Consider the following 15070-nt stretch of genomic DNA (forward strand, 5'->3'; position numbering starts at 1 on the left):
TTCCTGGTTGAGCAGGGACTAGAACCAAGACCTCCCAAGTTGTAGGCCAGCTCTTTAGCCACTTCACCATCCTGGCCCTCACTGGGTCTTTCAAATACATGCAATCACAGCCCGGACTACAGAAAATAGCTGGACTACAGACAACGTTAGCTGTCAGCTCCAGAAAATAAGTATGTTGAACAATTTTGAGGGGAAGGACTTCAAAGTTGCTCCAGAACTTGTGGAAGGCTATTCTTTTGATTTCAGTATCATGTTTGAGCCACTCAGGCTTGCCAGTTCTTATCATTCATGGGTCACTGTGTTTGTAAAGAGAACTGGGCACAGCACCAACCTTCCTCTATGAAAGACGGTGTGACTTGGTTTGCATGGTGGGCTGTGGGATAGGAGAGCACATGCCAGATGGCTTTTGAGTATTTCAGCCACGGCTGTCATCTGAACAATTCTTACAGAGCCTTAAAACAAGTCATGGGTAATAAGTATAATCTAACCCTTGTCCAGGTGTTCAGAAAAATAGATTCGCCCTTTGGGAGACTTGGCTACCCTTAATCTACTGTCCCCCTCCGAGAAAGAAGAAGTATCACCAGCACAGACACTGGCCCAAATAATAAAGGTTGGAGGGTGGAGTACAAAGCTGCTTACAGGGAGAGATACTGGCTACAGAAATGGAAATGGCTGCAGCTGTGTCCAGAGGTTCACAGCGCTGCATCTCCATGTGGTTCTTCATGCTTGTTCTTGCGGAGAAAATGATACTGCCTGTTTGTGTGATCTGGCCCTTGGGCCCCTGTACTTAATAGGTCACCACACAGCAGCAATTGAATGTGATCCTATGAGGAAGAGATCCAGATCAGGTATCAAAATGAGCCACGCTGGAAACAAACGAGGGGCTGATTAATTGCTCACCAAGCCACACTGTTGCCAACAGATCATCAGGCATTCCCTGGCTTACCAGGGCTGGTTTCCCCCTTCACACTCCCACCCACACCCAGGATGTATCCTGGCATCTTTGTGGAATGACTTCTCCATACTCCTGCTGTGATGAAATTTTACCGGTATCTTGCCTTGCAAATTACCTGGGTTGACAGGTATATGCCATATCAAGAGGAATCAAAGGGGATGTTTCTTCTCTTACCTTTCAGGATTAGGTCACTCATAGATGAGCATTTTATTTATCTTCTTTCTTTAAGACCTCTTTTAAAAAAAAGCTTGGTTGCTCCTTGCATCCTGTTGTTTCTGAATGTGAGTAATCCCACCCCCACTTGATGATTCAGGAGAGGAAATGTAAGCTTTCATCATCCCCCTTCATTCTCAAATCCTCCCACCCCACAGGGAATGGTTTAAAAGGCACAGGACTTGAATGGGGGGTGCATGTGCTTACCCAGAAGAAAATCCAACATACATAGGGACCCAGTTAGCACGGCTGTGCGGACTCAGCTTAGAAGGGGATCAAGCAAGTGGCTGGCAAAGAAAACTCCATGCTGAGCAGCAGGAGATACAGATGGCATTGTGAGGATCAGGTGGATCCTTCACTCCGTTCTTGCCAAACGCTTTAGCAGCCTGTTCTTAGAAAACATGTGCAAGACCTTCTGGTTCAGAAGCCACCCTAAAAACAAGGAGCCACCCTGAACAGCCCCAGAGCAAACCATCTGGATGTCTTGTGCTTGTTTAACAAATCACAGCAAGGAAGTCGTGCCAAGTTTGGATGTCACAGCAGGTCACCTTGAAACAAACAAGAGTGACAACCCACTGAGGGTTGTCACGTTGTGTAAACCAGGTCAGAGTGTAATATCCCTCAGACCCTAAGGGTTGATCATTTTATCAGAAAAGAGCACTTGCATTCAGTGTGTAGCTGCTACCACTCTCTACTCAAAGAACATGTTATGGAAACACTCCCTGTGTCCACATGTGCATGCAAACACATGTACACAAATAACATGCAACTAAGGTGTGGTCTCGTGCATGCAGCTGGCTTTCAAAAAAGTATCTTGGGTGCAATAACAGAATGACTGCAGGTATGGATGGCCACTCCACAAAATGTTGGGAGCAGCCTCCCTCCCTCCCTCCCTCACACACACACCCTTTCAGAAACGGATAAAGCAGGTAAATATATGAAGGGTGAAGCAGGGATTTGCTGCAAAAGTGCTTATTGTGACTTTATCAAAATTCCTTTGTGCCTGGAGAGGCTAGGAAGTATTGCAGAGATGCGGTGACACCCAGGTAGGGAAGAGGGGGAAGCTGGTCCCAAACAGCAGCAGACCTGTTGAGATGAAAGTGCTGAGGTCCACAGGGAACAATAGCACAACGAAGGAAATTTCACTCGCCAGGGCTGCTGGGCTGTGAGGCGAGAGTGGGAGGCTGGAGTGAGGAGTGTGGAAACTGCATTGCCATGGGAAAGATGTGATCGATCATCTGGCTGGTAAGTTCGGACAAGAATCCACGTGCCATGGAAACTGCGAGGTTGTTCCCCATAACACATGAGCGCAGGCAGTTTCTGGTGTTGGGGAAATGATCAACTCTACCCCTCAAACACAACTGGGAACAGGAACTGAGCACAAATTCTGATGTGCTCCAAGTACAGCAGGACCCCCATATCTGCTGGCTTGGTTACCACATTTTCAGTTAACTGTGGTTGCCCTTGGTCTGAAAGAGAAGGCATAAAATGCCGTAAAGTGCCAGAAGAAGTCTTAATGTGCTGAGGTAAAAACGAATGAAACTGGGAAACAGAAATACATATAGCTTATTTGAGTTTATTTTGAATATATAGTTTGTGTTTATTTTGCGGCTTGCAGCTTGCGGCTTGCTATTATATAGTAGACTGTATAGTGTTTGCAATTAGCTGTGGTTTCAGGCATCCAGTGGGAGGCTTGGAACTGATCTACACTGTACAGATAGCCTTTTCCTGCCTTTTTTTCACTATGAGAGACTACAGAAGTGAGTCTGATTATTGTATATAATATGTGTGTGCTATGGCATGGAAGAAGATGGACACATTGCTGTGTGGAAAGTGGCATCTATCTGTTTGTTTGTTTGCTTGTTTTTTATATACCACCCCATTCTCATAGGCTCTGGGCAGTTTACAAGAGATGGAAACCAACAACAATTAAAATTTCAACTAAAAACAAGCATATTAAATAAAACTAGTCTGGGAACTAATCTGGGAAGGCATTTTGGAAGAGATATGACTTTAATGCCTTCTTAAAGGTAGCAATGTGAGATGACTGACATATCTCTCCCCGTGGGCCATTTTCTAGTTTAGGGGCAACCACTGAGAAAGCCCTCTGGGTAACAGACATTAATCTTACAGAAGTAAGCTTCAGAAGATTAGCCCCAGAAGACCTTAGCAGGTAAGGTGCAATGTATGGGCAAAGGCACTTCAGAAGGCATTTTGGACCCAAGACATGAAAGCTTTAAGGTACTTACCAACACTTTGTATTGTATCCAGAAATGCATTGGCAGCCAGGGCAGAGATACGATCTCTCCATGATGTATACACTACAGTGTGCACTGCCATTTTCAGGTCACTGTCCTTCAGGAAGGGATGAAGTTGGTGAATCAGCTGAAGCTAAGAACAGACATTCTTGGCCATGGCTTTTGTCTGACTTTACATCTGAAGGGCCAGGTCAACTCTGAACACAGTCTCTCAGGGGCAGTGTGAGCCCAGGTAGAACTGGTTGACATACCTCCAATCCTGGATTTGAACCCTTAACAGCAAGCACCTCTGTTTTGTCTGGATCCAACTTCAATCTGCTTTTCCTCACCCAGCCCATTACCAGCTTCAGGCAGTTATTCAGAAGAGAGATGTTGTCTCTAGGAGAATCAGCAGATGGTCGTGAGGTGAAATAGTTCTGAGCATCATCAGCATACTGTTAACATCTAGCACCTCTCCTCCAGATGATCTCTCCCAGTGGCTTCATGTAGATACTAAGCAGCACTGGAGACAAAAGGGAGCCCTGTGGGACTCCACAAGTCAGCTCCTTCCTAGAGAAGCAACAGTCTCCAAGCATCACCATCTGGAACTGTCCTGGGAGGTAGGATCAGAACCAATACTAAGCAGTGCCTCCAGTTCCCAGCTCCCTCAGATGACCCAGAAGGATACTATGGTCAGTAGTATTGAAGGCTGCTGAGAGATCTATTTATTTAAACATTTCTATCCCATCTTTATCCAGGTGGATCTCAAGATGGCTTACAATCACAGTGTGACAGCACTTCCTCAGTAAGTGAACAGATCAGATGTTGATGTGGGCAAAGGGATCTTACACTAACCGTGCAATTCTGCATGTGTCTCCATGATGCCAAGCTCCACCCATTCCCCATTCAGTCAGGTGGACTGACTCTTTGCTAAGTGTGTCTAGTATTCCAGCCTTAGCTTTTTTTTCTTTTTCTTTAATTGAGAAAAGTCCCAAACCCCACCGTCTCCAAAGAAAGCAATATATTCTATCTTAGATTATTACTAAGGGCAGTAGGACTTGCAGTTCTTTTGATGCCAGCCTTTTGACATAATCACTCGTCAGCATAAAACTCAAAATTGCCCTGGAGGCAGGATCATTATCCTCTATTTTCTGTCACTCTGAAGCCCACTTTCTTCAGCTATGTGTGCATGAATCAACAATTTAGATTCCAGGTCACAGAAGTAACTTGGACAATACCTTCTTTGCAATGTAGTTCTAGCCACCCTTTGATAAATCCAAACTGAATTTTCTGTTGCAAAGAAAAGCTCTTTCTGCTTGCTATATCAAGAGAGGGGAGTGTGGTATATAATGTTTTCTCTTTTTCTGAGCTCTGGTAGGAAGAGCAATTCCTAAAACAAGTCCAAGAGATCTGAGCTGAAGATGGAGGTATGGCAGCAATTATGCATCAGGATAACAGGTTTTATAATGCACTAGGTTCAATCATTTTAAATTACTATGGACCTAGATTTAGGTCACGGTTTATTGAATTTGGTAAATGCATTTTAAGCCCACAAGCAATAAACTTTGATCAAGCTTTACTGTCAAGGTTAATAAGTGAAAAGGGGGTGGCACTAGGTGGGGTGCAATAGTTCCATAACTGGTTTATGAATGAGTGCAGTTATTTTCTTGGAACAATGCATTGCACCTTGGAAGATGTTTAAGGAAGTAAGTGTATACCCAATTACATTGAACTAAGCCCCAGGCAACACAGGGGGACTTGCTTTTAAGTAGATGCTGTAGAAGAGTCAGGGCAGGTAACAGGAAGTGCCTCTTCACATCCTGCCTATCTAAACTATGGGATTCACTTTCATGAGATCTAGTGAGGGCTGCCAGTTTGAAAAGCTTTAAAAGCTTTAATATACATTGATGAGAATGCTAGTAATAGCGACCAGCTCTTGTACGACTTGTACGACTTCTGCTGTCAGAGGAAGTATGCCTGTATACAGCAGCTGCTGGGGAACATGGGCAGGAGGATGCTGTCACACTCTTGTCCTACTTGATTTCTGATCAGCACAGATTGCCAATGTGGGAACAGAATGGTGGGCTCGATGCTTGGTTCTTCTTAAGTTCTTCTGTGCTTATGTTCTGGATTTCTGCGATTTGGAGAATATATGGCTGGCTTTATCTGTGGCTTGGATCACTCTGAAGCCTGAAGTGTGATGCATGCTTTGGACTAAGTTTCTTTCCGGGGAAACTTTCTCTGCATCATGTGGCCAAACAAGGGAGCCCTGGACATCTGCCATGCAACCTCTGTACAATGTACAAGATCATGCTTACTCAGGGCATTGGACTGGGCTTAGTCTTAGCCAGTGCAAGTCTGGTTCTAGTGCAAACTAGTCTAGTTCTAGTCTTAGCCAGCACAAACAGAATATAGCAGCAGGAATGCATCTTCTGCAGGGGCAAGCAATAATAGCAGGAAACTGTATTGGCACTACTGGTCTTGCCACTCTGGATCCCCTAACAAGAACAAAATACTTTCCAATGGCACATACTGGGTGAGCATGTACTAGGGAGGAATCAGCATTATTCTGATCCTCTCCAGTTTCTCAAGTGTTCATGGATTTGTTAGTCCATTCTGACCTATTTCCAAGTTAATGTGCAACATTTTAAACAAATAATCTGCATACAAATATGTATTTTAATATCTAATATATTTTCTCATGGAATACATAATTGCAAATGTGTGCTGTCTCCAATTATGAATTTCTAAACACAGTTTCCCATAAAATATGTAGTTTGATATGCATTTGCTGAGCCAAAAGTTGCATCATGAAATGTGGAGAAGTACAAAACCTGAAGGAAAACTGCATTTCACTCTGCCCATAAGTCTGGGATGTGTTGATCTGGCCTGTTTACTTAGAAATGTACATCTGATGAAATCTTCAGACATTGCACTTATACCTTATAAATGCATAGGCACTGTGCAGGCACCATGTTGAGTTGTGCTGTTAGTGTATTTTGAATCTGACACTTGCACAAACAGAAGGAAAGAGATAAAACAATACAAGCCCTCTTTAATAGCTTATTAAATAGGGTCCTACAGAGTGATGCTAATAACGCCCCACTGATGAGCTCATGCAAACGCCACATTTTAAAAGCCTTGCAACAAGAACCTTAAGCATCAACAGCAACCCAAAGTGGATTAAAGGTATGGCTCCACTGTGTCTGCCTTATCCCCCTAATGAATGGCGTTATCTGCGCTTAAGGCTTGCTCCTGAAGGAGAGTGATGGCAGTGACATTAAGAGACTGTAGGAGAGTTGGAGAGAGCAGACAGCCCCATGTGAACAGATCATTTCTTCAGCATATGGACACCTAATTGGCAATCTTAGTTGAGACTTGCATTTTGAGAGACCTTCTGCACTGAAATAACCCTGCGACTAGGCTTAGGGATATTAAATCCAGTCAGGGTAAAGGTTAGAGGCTACAACTTGGACTGGGGCAATCCTGGGTCCAAATCCTATTTGGCTCTGAAGTTAGGCCAGTCACTGACTTAGTTTACACATAATGACAATTTGTGGGGTGTTCACAGCATAAATTTGGTGGAGGGTGTTGCTTCCAGTTTGCTCTTTGTTTTTGCATTTGACAGCAGGTGTGGTGTGGCAGTTAGACTGTTGGACTGGGTACCTGGAAGATCTGGTTCTAGTCCGTTCTTAGCCATGAGGCTTGTTGACTTTGGCCCAAGCATTGTCTCTCAGTCTAATTTACTTCCCAGAGTTGCTGTGAGGATAAAATGGGGTGGAGGAAGACTATGAAAGCTGCCTTGAGTTCCATGCAAGAGACAAAAAGGTGAGATAAAAAATATAATGTAATAACAATAACTAAAAACCTACAGTTGCCCTGCACTTGTAGGTTGTTTTTGTGATGTCTGTGCCTGCATACCTCTGGTTTGGTTAGAGGTTATCCAGTCCAGGGTTAACCTAGCAATAATTCATGGGTTAATGGAGCTATCAGTGTTGTTGTTGTTATATTATGAATTTTGTTCTCTCTCTCTCTCTCTCCCCCCCCACCCTTTTTCCTCTTGTGAGGAATCCAAGGTAGCTTATATAGCTTCATTTTATCTTCACAAAAACAACCCTGTGAGGTGGGCCAGGCTGAGAGTGAGTGACTGGCACAAAATCATGGCTGAGTGGGACTAGAACATGGATCTCTCAGGTCCCCAGAACAACGCTCTAACCACTACATCTCATTGGCTTTCCATGATTATGTTTATGGCATGTGAAAAGCAAGTAGTGGATTAACAAAAGATCTTAGATTTTCATGCTTCCATCCCTTCTGAAAATCCCTTTTGTGAGAAAGTTTGGCAAACATTTGTTTGCTCTCAGCAGATGTTGAAGGGTTGCACTATAAAGACTTTTGGTTGTTTTTTCAGACTCAGCAACTTCTGGCCCAATTTTCATCCCTGAGTCAATGGAATGGTTCGGGGAGATGGGAACAGGATCGCATGGTCTGACTTTCCATCTGCCCTGCAACAGGCAAAGAAAATACAGATCAGATTACAGCTCATTATTTCACATTGTTTTGGAAAGGAAAAAAACAAAAAAACAAAAGAGCTACCAAGAGACAATGATTTAGCTTCTGCCATTGCCATTGTGCACTTATGATTACAAATTCGCTTTGCCTTGACAAAAGTTGCTGGAGGTTCTGCACGTCATAAGCCTGGCCCCTCACTGCAGAGTACAAAGTATTAGTTAGCACCATTTTGTATAGCTTTTGTATAGTTGTAATATTTTCTGATTTCTAAGGAAGTTAAATGAGCTCCATTGTCAGGCAGGCGTGAGAGATTTAAGAAAGAGGCATCATATTTTGCAACAGAGAGATTTATTTTTCCTTATGTTCGCTTTTTAATGGCAGCCTTTTCCTATTTATAATTCCATTTGCTACTGTGCTAGTAATAGGCTGTCACTGGGACCCCTTTATTCCTCTTCGTGACTTGGTAACAACTCTCACAATAAGTAGCATGAAATTGTTCCATTTAAGCCCTCTGTTGTGGCCCCCTTTATACTGAGAGAGAGAAAGAGCTCACGTGTTGTGGGTGTTATTTCCTTTTTGTGCATTCCCACATCTCCTGGAATTATGATATTGACAGATGCGACCTCACATGATTCTCTTGCCCATGGGCCTGCAATATTATTCACACATCCCTTCCTCAGTGGTGTGGGATTGCTTCTTGATGAAATGCCTCATGCCTCTGCATAATGTCTGTTTTATTTATTTAAAGTTTTTATATGCTGTCCAATAGTAAAGTCTCTGGATGGCTTACTTAAGGACAGTCTCACTGGCGCTTTGCTCCCAAAGACGATGTTCATCACCAAAAATGTGCCTGGTCCTGCTTCCAGGTAGATGGCAACCCCTTTCTTTCAGGCAGGCTTGGACTGGACAGCCCTTCAGATACATTTTCAAAGAAAGGACTGTTTGTCAGACCATTCCTCCAATGCAGGTCCATTCCACCTGCCTCTCTTGCAACATGTTAAAAGAAAGAAACAGCAAACTCCTTTAAAACAGCAGGATGAAAAATGCAGGCAGCTTCTCTCTTCCGGGGAGACCCGAGTCCACAGATCAGAATCTTTAGTGAGCCCAAGTACAAATAGACTCAGATAATCTAAACAGGAGCCAGGGACATCGTTTTATCATCCAGTACTATAATCCAAAACCACAAGATTCAAGTTCAGGGTTCAAGAGCAGTCTCAGCAAGGGAGGGTCTGGAATCAGTGATGTTCTAACCACAAAGCTCTTCTCTCTGAAAATTATGTGGAGGCAGAGCAGCTAGAGTTAATCCAGCCCTGCAGGAAAGTTTAGCCTGGAGGTGAGAATTGTGCCTGACTGGTTGTTTTTCTTCTCTCCCTTTCAGCCAGTGGTATTGCCTGGGAAATAGCCTTGGAGAAGGCCGCCAAAGCTGTGTCCTGGATTCTCATCAAGAAATGTTCCTTGGACTGGGGCAAGCTGACCACTTTTTCCCAGCCTACTTCTAGCTGTAGGAGAGGAGATGGAACTCCTCCTGATTGTAATCTACTATGAAACCAGGCAGAGAAGAATTCCCAGGCAATGCAAAATTGGATTAGGCCCCAAATCGGATTCTTCTGTGCCTGAATCAGATTTTTCCTCTGAGACTGCAGTTTCAGGGGAAAGCAGGACAGGCTAGGGATATATGAAAAATGCAGTAGAGGGTCAAAATCCAAAGGATTGTCTTGATTCAGCCCTATGGATTCTTTTCCATCATTCCTGTGCTGGCTTGAAATTGATATAAATTGAGCTAGCATATGGACTTCCAGTATTAAAAATAGGCTGAAATTTGCATATTTAAAAAGCTGAGGAGATTTGGGGGAAAAAAGGAAGGGCTTTACTGCACAGCTTGTGCAAATGGCAAGCAATGTGCAGATTGTGGAAGAGGGACCCAATTTTGTACATATCTAAACTTAACTCAGAAAAATCAAGTTGGCCAATGCAGAGTGTGCTCCTGTGTTGTACGAGGAGGATGGTTTCATACTTCTCTTGTGACTTGTGAAATGCTACAACAAGCACAACATCATTGACTAACAAGTCTGTTCGTTTTGCACAAATTGCACTAGAGTTATGCAGTTCTTGGCTTCAGTTTTGTGCAAATAGTTTGAGCAATTTTGTTGAAGCCATCCATCTTCCCCAACTCAATCCATTTTTGACTCTCACATCAGAAATGTGTCAAAAGTTCATCAGATTCCCATATCGGAATTAAACACCCATATGATATATTGCCAGGTACTGTTGCTCATATGGACACCCTACACTGCCCAAAAGTGAAATGGGATTAATGTTGGTTTTGGCCATCTTAAGAAGGCTTTCTTGCTGTTTTGCAACTGAAACTTCTTTTGCTGCTGTTCTCCCCATGTACACCAAGGTGAAAGGCCTGAAATAATGAGGCATGTGCAGGAGAGACATGGTGAATAAAGAATAGATTCAAGGAAGTACTGCACAATGCAGGATAGGATATTGGGTGGTAAGGAATTTATGATGGGGCTCCAGCACAGTGTTTTAAACTGCTGTGCTGGCTGATCGAAAGGTTGCGGGTTCAAATCTGCACAACGGGGTGAGCTTCCATTGCTCCATCCCAGCTCCTGCCAACCTTCGAAAGCATGCAAATGCAAGTAGATAAAAAGGTATCACTTTGGTGGGCAGGTAACAGAGTTCCATGCACTTTGGTGTTCAGTCATGCTGGCCACATGACCACGGAGACTGTTGGCGGACAAACGCTGGCTCCCTCGGCTAGGAAACGGAGATAAGCACCGCCCCCTAGAGTCAGGCATGACTGGACTTAACGTCAAGGGGAAACCTTTACTTTTACTTTACAGATGAGTAGCTGCCCATATTATTAGATCTTCCAGACTGGGGCTTTTATGTTGACACCATGGAATAAGTGATTGTCTTAAACCTGTGTAAAAAACGGGTAGAGCCAAGGGTGAGAGACTTTTAAGAATAACTTGTTTTATAGGGAGACATTACAAGTCTTTTGGTTTTATTTTGTATCTTGCCTTGTATATCAAGGAAACATGATACCCTGTTTCAATTTTAGACTTCAAAGCCTCTTTGCCTAATCTCTGAAGCAGTGAATGGAATGGAAGAATCTGCCTTTTTTCTTAATGATTAGACCTGTGGCTTCCCTACAGCGATAATTTCCAAGTACTTTTTTCAAGACCAATAGGAGCATGTAGGATTACAAGATTATAGATGAATTAATTGTTGTACTTGCGGATTTGTTTGTCAAAAACACACATAAGCTTCCTCTTTTTTTATTTGCGTCATTTTCAACATAGGTGCTCAAGATTTATCTAGAACTTTCCATATTCTTCAAATCAACATTTAAATGTAGATTGCATTCAACCTTAAAAATATTTTTTAAAAACCCAATTTTTTTCCTAGTCCCAGCTATTTGAACATTTTAAGAAGTGAAACCAGGCCTTCTCTGCTAAACAGAATGCAAATGCAGTTTGGTGCAGGGAAACAGGGAATTTCAATTGACATTCAATGCACAAATAAGCACATTACAAAATACATTTTATGATGAAATGTATAGGATATGCAATTAATGATGGTAATCAATATTCATTCAATATTCATTGTATGTCTTGAAGATAACATCATGAAGGTGTTGCCCATTTCTCCGTACACATTTTTACAGCCTGTGGTGGAAATTCTGTGTTGCCCGACATAACATGTCAAGAAGAAGGCCAGCAATTTCCTCTTCGATCCTCCTTTTTAGTTCAGCAATGGCTGTGGGGCATGTGCAGTACACTTGGCTTTTAAGATGTCCCCACAGAAAAAATCACAGATAGTAAGATCTGGGGATCACGGAGGCCATGGAATGTCACTTCTGAACAGCACTCTGGGGCTTCTTTTTTGTTTTAAGGCTGAACCCGTTTCTTTGAAATTATGGACCCATGTTGTAATTGCATGAGCAGACGGGACACGATCATGACATCGTGACTGGTAATGATGCTGAAATTCCCTTTGCGTAGCACTCACACTAGCACCATTCTTATGAAAGGCTTTCACAGCGAACGCTTGTTGCACACTACTGCTCCACTGCTTCATCATAGCTAATGGCAAGGGGTTCTAAACGAGGTCGCACTGGTTCCAAACAATTGCTGGCGCTCCAGGGTCACCAGCACCTAGCTCCAAAATGTCCCGTTTCCCTGTGCCACCCTGTACATTATCCTAGTAACTGAACCCTGTTAACTGACCATCAGAGTAATTTTAATATTTGCAGTAAATATTTATAATTAGCAATGTAAGGATGTTTTCTTTCTTGGTGTTAACTGATATGAGAAACCATTCAGCATAGGAGCAGAACCTTGTGTCAAGGGGTTAAAACTGGACCTCGGATGCTTCCTAAATGGCCATATGTCTTTTCAAACTTGCCAAATACGTAACTCCACATACCATTTCAAAGCCCCTTCTGACTTGCATCATCAGATTTGTGTGTTGTTTTTCCATTTTTTGCATAGAAATCTGTGCATATTTTAACAAAAGTACACATCAGTTGTGCATATCATTCCCCCATTGTTTAAACCGTATTTTTGCACATCGCACATTTTTCAAAAGGACACATTTTCCATGTGTGTTTTTCAAATGTACACATTCGTTTTGTTCAAAACCACACTGAAAATAGGAAATCTATGGACTTCGATGGGAGATTGCATTTGAGGCCATGTTTGATATGGATAAACTAGGTAAATCTTGATCAAAACCAAACTGAAATTAATTTCTCATTCACCAGTAGGAGAGAAGTGGTGGATTTGGGGTTTTAAGAAAGGGCAGCTAATTTGCTAGCTATTACTGTATTTTTAATGACAGAAAGTGGGGAGGTGTGTAGAAATTTCTGCCTTGGATGTCAAATAACTAAGCTAGCTGGGTATTGCGACTTGAGAAAGGGATATTTTCTACTCTGCCTCAGGCAGCACAAACTTTTGATCTAGCTCTGTTTCAGCTTTCTGCATATGCTCTTTAGGTATGCCAGCAGGTAGTGGCATCTGCCCTCATGAAGAAAATCATCAAGCTGATGATCAGGGACCATTTGGCAGTGTCAGAATGTGTAGGACTGGCCTGAAATGACAAGGAGTAATTCATTACTGTTTCTCCCACATCAGAATTTGCTGTCTGGAGTCACCTCTCTTGGGGATAGCCAAATCACTTTTTGAGATTTGAAGAATTAGAGTTTAGAAAAGTAAGGGAAAGAAAGGGTGTTGGAATGTTGAAACTTTTATTACTTACTGGTGGTGGGGCGGTGGCGAATGCCCAGGTTTTACTCAGATGGTGGCCATGCCGTGTGGCCACCAAAAGATGGTGTGGCCACCATCTTTTGCACCACTAGCTTTCTTTTCTCTTTTAAGAAAAGCTCTAGCCAAGGAAAGGAAAGCCTTTTTAGCACTCAGGACTATATGTAATGATACAGAACCACATGCACCCCTCCCCAGAGTTCCCGATACAAATTGTTCTTTTGTGGCTGCTAGTAGCAGTGCTGAAAGGATCTTTGCAAGAACTGGAGAGGCAGGTGGGAATTTTGCTGCAGTGCGAGGGTGAAGCCACTGCGGAGTGGCACATTAAAAACCTTTAAAAGGTTCTACGGGGTGCAGGTTGAGCACCTCGTAGAACCAGGGAAAGGTGGCAAAGTGCGCAGGCACTTCTGCCCACCCCCAGTAATTTTGTGTGATTTCAGCACGTGACAGCTGATGACATCTATGATGGACATGTAGAGATTAAAAAAGCCCTTGAGATTTTTAAAAGTATAACATGGATGACACAGCAATTGTTATCTGAAGGAATTTCCTGAATTTGCTTGGTTTAGTAGTCAGAATGCTGGGTTGAAATGACTCCGTTTCTACTCCCCACATGTCCAAGAAACTCCCTGGGTGATTTCATACCAATCACTGAATCTCAGCCTAACCTACCTTCCAGGGTTGTTATGGAGATAACATCATGAAGAAGATGAAGGCCGTGTTAGATTCCTTGGAGGAAAAGGGTAGTACGTTAATCGATCATAGAAAAGCAACTGAGAAATCGTAATGTGTAGTTGTGATCAGAAAGTAGCACATCCTGTACCCAAAAAGGGTAGCAGCAAAAACCACCCATGATCCATGCAAAAAAGGGAGATATTATGAGAGTATGCAAATATTTTAAATATACTGAAGTTGGTCTTATGCCTATACTGTGTGCATGTGGGGGTGAAAACTGAGTCAGCGATGGCACTGTGTCTGAAAGAGTATGGTTTCCGCAGCCCTGCAAAATAACCCAGTGCCCTTTGTTATACTCATGTTGCTGGGAGGAGGTTGTGAGAGAGGGAGGGAGGGAGGACCATAAAACATTCCTGCAGCATAGTTATGTGTTGTTATGTTTCCTTCTGGAATATGGGGTAGTGTGCGCGTGTGTTTCAGGAAAAGGCAGTGGGAATTACCCCAGTTCCCCCAATGGTGGAAGATTCATTGCCTGCCCACCTGGGCATGAGTGGTCACTAGTGCATGGGCTCGGTTTGACTGAAAGATCCACCTGAAGGGAAAGTGCTGTTACCCCTGCCCAGTGCTGACTGAGCGATTTACTTCACCTACACTTCCTTGAAACAGAGTCAGGCAGCCCTGCACAGGTGGTTTGTGTGGCAGGGTCTATTCCAAGGTCTTCCCCTTGTACTCAGTAAAACAGAATTACAGCCTAAGACATCCTTTGTTAGATCTTTCCCTTTCTGAAATTTACAGAATCCTGATTGCACTCAAGCAGTCCAACCTTACCTAGTGCATCACCTCGCATTTTCTCTAACATGCCAGCTGTCTGTGCAGCCCCACCCCACACTCTGTGGGAGGATCATTTGTCCAGAAGTTACTTGTATCTGCCAGGTGGTAAGTTTAGAATGTTTCTCCAAAAGGGAGGGGGAGGGCAGTAGTTCAAGCAGGCTTCTTAAAAATCCAACCCTATTTAGCTACTAAGAAAGAGATGTTGGTGATAGGGCAGAATTAAAAAATGGAGATATACAATGCTGATTACCAATAGCTACTAGAAGACTACCAATGGCTACTAGTACTAACTAGTTCTGTTGTCCCACTAGTTCAACAGCTACTTTACATATGCAAACATATTTAGTAAAATATTCACCGTACTACAAAGT

Source organism: Varanus komodoensis, unplaced genomic scaffold, assembly GCF_004798865.1.
Source record: "Varanus komodoensis strain SLA01 unplaced genomic scaffold, ASM479886v1 scaffold6_4, whole genome shotgun sequence".
Classification (NCBI taxonomy): Eukaryota; Metazoa; Chordata; class Lepidosauria; order Squamata; family Varanidae; genus Varanus; species Varanus komodoensis.